Raw genomic sequence first — 4,926 nt, 5'->3', positions numbered from 1 at the left:
GCATAGTTTTAAGAACTCACCCAAATCCATGTGACCCAATTCTCTATCTTGAATCTTTGAATACTCATCCTAAAATCGTGATTTTGTAGGAATGCCCTAAAACTTGGATACTACTATGGTTTTGGTACCATTTTCTCAACAAGGGAGGATGATGAAGATGCCATCAATTTTGCACAAAAGATTTTCATCAGTTCATAATTGAAGAAATGTTGATTAATTAAGATCCTATATTAACACGTACAAAAACCCTATAACCAACTTGCTCAAAAAAATAGAAAAACCTAATGTCACCCTAAAAATAGAAAAAAAAAAGTGCAATAGGGACACCTCATGGGTGCACTTGGTGCACATTTCCTTAATAATCTTTTTAAAATATAGGTTGGACATCAATGCACCTTGTGGGGTGTGTTAATGTGCACCCTATTTTTATTTGGGTATTTATTATGTGTAAAGTGTCCACAATAGCACACCTAGTAAAGTCTACTACTGTGCACACTAATAATTTTTTAATCTTTGTTCTTTTTTTAAGTCTTTAAATTTTTTATGCCAAAAATGGTGTCCATCAATACACCTAGGGAGGTGTGCTGATGTGCACCATTTTTTGTGTTGAATTAATGTGTGTTCTTTTTTTGTGGGAGGAAATAGAGGAAGGTGGACCTAACTAGGTATCAGGCTATGGTGTTGGCACTCAACAAATGAAACAAGGTAAGGAGGGAATAGAACCCCCTAGTTATATAGCCTAGGGGACCCCACACACTTTTGTGCAGTGCAACTATGCATCTTAAAAATGTGTCCCTCTCTCCTTTTGTTAGTTTGGCACGCTAGCACACCTAACTAGGTGCACTGGTGCAACTTTTATTTTTCAAAAAAAACTCTAACCTAAAAAACTCTATTTTTTGTCAACTGGGCTTCTCAGTCAAGACTCAGACATGAACTAGGACACTAGATAAAGCCTCAAAAGAACTTGGACCCTAGACTAGGGATCCAAAAGGCCAAAAAATAAAGTAGGGGGTCCCGATTTCTAGCTAAAATGGGGCATGCATTGTGAGACCACAACAATACCATCTAAACATAACTAGATACACCTTTTTCCAACTTCTCTACATCTCATTCAACTTCTAACTAAAGTTTTCAAATTGTGAACAAGCCTAATTCAACTTAATTGAATCAAACTCAACAACTGACTTTGATCTTCTTGTCTCATCATCATCTAAGTTTTTTTTTGAGATATTTATTCCTTTACAAATGCTTCATTAAGTTCTTAAAGTTCACTAATAATATTTCTTTGTTTCTCATTGTCTTTGTTAGTTCTAGAGTTTCTTTCATGGTTCCTTCTATCATTTCTGACATTCTTTCCATCATTTGTTCTATTCTCAAAGTTTCTTACATTTTTCCTTCTATCTCTAAAGTTTTTGTCCATTCTATATTACTTTGGTGTATGTCTGAAGTAGTTGCATAGCTGACATACTGGTGCTTTGCTTCTAGGATTCTACTATTCATTAGATGCATGACAATTATGAGCAATGTGTCCTAAGTAGTTACACTTAATAACACATGATCTATCTTCTATCTTCATAAGATCTTCCTTCTCTTGATGTTCTTTCATTAGACCTTCTTCTATCTTCAAGGTTAGTATTTCTAGATAGTCTACTAGTTCTTCTATCATTATCATACTTGGGTTTCCTACAATCAGTTGCATTATGACCCATACCATGACAATTATGAGAATAAAAGTCCTTAACATGATTAAATGACTTATTTGTATAATCACTTGTCATTTGACCTATTTCATTACTTAAAGAGCACTTACCTCTAAATTCATACTTGGTTTCCTTAGGAGTCTCCGTATGCTTAGGTTCATGCAAGATTTCAACTTCCTTGGTTTGTTCAGCTTCTTTAGGTGTATTAGAAGATTGAATGGATTCAATCTTATCATTAGATTTATCTTTTTCTTTTATATCTGATCTAAACTCAAGTTTCTTTGCAAACATGTTAATTAGGTAACCAAGACCAATCTTATCATAAGTAGGTCTATGTATTGACATTGAATCATCAATCTTTTCTCTACTACAATAAAGTTTCTTAATCTATTGCTTCCACTATGTTAATTCACCTTTCACAGTAGTATTTTACTTATCGAGTTCTTCATGATCCTCTTTCAATGATTCAAGCTCAAATGTTTTCTTTGGTAGACTTTCTCTCAAATTTGTATTTTCAATCTTCAAATCAAATTCAACTTTGCTAGGATCATTTCTCAAAGTCAACTTCAGATTTGTAATTTTCAACTCATGCTTCAAGATCTTCTACTTTGTCTTCAACTTTGAATAACCATCGTCACTAGTTCCATATTCAGAAGATTTAGGCTTTGATTTGAGATGTTCAATATATTCTTTCAATTGACAAATGTATACTTTGGAGTCTTCATATCTACCCTTCAACTTATCTCTTTCTTCAATAAGGAGATTAATTTGTTCAAGAACTTCTTCAAGTTTCTTCATCAATTTCTCCATATCCATAGGGATCCTACTTAAGTTGTTAAGCCTCTTCAAAGAAACTAGGCTCTGATACCAATTGTTAGAAACAAGGATTACTGAGAGGGGGAGGTGAATCAATAATCTACAAACTTTAGTTTCCAAGTGGATATTATTACTTACTTTAAACCATGCATAACAAAGCAATAAAGTAATGTTGAATAGTAATAGTAACAATGTACAAAGATAACTCATAACACCATATTTTGTTAACTAGGGAAACCCTAGCCAAGCGAAAACCCCAATGGGGATAATATCCACTAGATAATATACTAATATATAAGTTCCTTGTTAGAGAATGGACATTGTTAGGAGTTAATGAGAAAATTTAGCATAAGCAGTCCCTATTAGAAGATTCCAACTCTGTTAGGAGTTGTGGTATAATGCATGCAAGAAGAGCCCACCACCCAAACATACAATTTCAACTACAAGAAGAGCTCACTGCTTAAACAAGTAATTTATTTTTACCTTTCTTCCTTGACTGATCTCTACTCTTCAGCTCAATCTTGGATCACCAAATAGCTCATATAAAACTTTTCATATATCACTTTCACAAAATTTTGCATAGTCAAAATTCATAATTCACACTTGTAATTACAACTTCTTTTCTTATTGCAAAAGGTTCTTTGCATTAATACCATGCCTTTACAAAAAAATTTGCTAGGTCAGCTAGGACCACAATTTACTTTTCCAAGTTAGAGTAAACATCTAGGATGTTAGCCCTAATTGGATAAGTAATTGTTTTGCAAACAAAACAATTCTTTCCTTCAATTCTGCTGCCCTCTTTCACTTCAAACATGATTATCTCTATTTTGTGTAGTCTGTACTAAATTCCAAGGTTATACACATCATCATCAACATGTATACTATCTCCATGTAACTTTGCTAGTCATAATATGTTGTCAGCAACAAGTTATAAACAAAACAATACACTATTGTAACCCAAATTCTATACTTAGACATTTTTTTGATTACCAAACACTAAGTATCTTTATTTCTGAGGTTTCTCGTGAGCATGTACATCATGTGTTGCCATAAATGACAATAATTACATATCACTATTAGACAATTTTTAATAATCCATGTATAAGAGTGTGGATTCCATATGATTGCCATCACACTCGTGATTTGCAAGTGTATCTGCATTTGAGTTCCCTTCTCTCAAAGGATGAGATAGAGTGACTTCTCCAATTCAATCCATGATGTTCCAAACTTTGGAAAAAATATAGGAATTTTTCCAACTACTTGATTTTCAATTAATAAATGCATTAATTAATAATCACAATGAATCACCTCCAATGTGAAGCTTTTCCAAATGCATTAATTTCCCATAACTAGCCCATGTAAAAGAGAAGAGGCTTCAACAGTATTATTGGTATAGTGTGGAATCAATTGAGCTAAGAGAGCAGTGAGATTTCCCTTGTAATCTCTTAGATATGATCCAATACCCAAAGGACTAGGATTGCCCCTAGAACATCCATCAAAGTTAAGTTTGATGAAAGGGGAAGTAGGGGAAACCACTTGATATCAACCCTGTTATTACAATTCTTTAGTGAGGGATGACAAATGGGATGGGTTGAATGGGACAAGCAAGGCTAGTGCTTAGATACCAAAATGTCACACGTTATGATTTCTAAATAAGCTATAATATTTTTTGTAAAAGAAACACCCACTTCAATAAAATAATCCTTTAGAGAAGATAAATTAGATTTTATAGAGGAGGAAGAATGCCTAAATATACATTTGTTTCTTTCCCACTATAAAGCCTAGATAAGTCATAGAGAACACTTCCATAGAAATGAGAAATGGGAATTAGTAGAAAGGATAGGCCACCCTTGAAAAATATCCCAAAGAGATTGGGGTAAGGGCACCCAAATTTTGAGTTTCAGAATGATATGTTTCCAACAACACTAAGAAAACTCACATTTGAGCAACATATAATCAATAATTTTGAGTTGAGAATTGAAAAAAATGCATTTAAAATCGTGAGTGATAATTAACCTTTGCAATTTTTCATTTGTGAGAATCCTTTTCTTCAGGGCTAATTAAGTAAAGCAACCTTCTTTGGGGAGGACTGGATTGTTCTAGCAAAATGAATATGCTCTACATTTACTCCACTCCTCATTCATGCATTTCACTACCTTATAAGCTTGCATGATTGAGTAGTAGCCACTTTTGGAAGGGACCCATTTAACACTATCCTAAAGATTTGACATATATATTTCTCTTATCTTAGTTTCATCTATAAAGATGGTTTTATATTCCTATAGGATTGGGAGAAAAGAAGGGTCTTTCCATTTTTCCCTACCAATCAATATTTCCACTATTACCATGTCATCACTAAAAAATTTACCCCAATGAATATGAAATATTTAGATATAATCTTGATATGGAA

The sequence above is a fragment of the Cupressus sempervirens genome, chromosome 2 (genome assembly GCF_028749045.1).
Source record: "Cupressus sempervirens isolate cs-2001-9-10 chromosome 2, ASM2874904v1, whole genome shotgun sequence".
NCBI classification, from domain to species: domain Eukaryota; kingdom Viridiplantae; phylum Streptophyta; class Pinopsida; order Cupressales; family Cupressaceae; genus Cupressus; species Cupressus sempervirens.
The sequence above is the reverse complement of the archived record's forward strand: the minus strand, read 5'-3'. Positions refer to the sequence as shown.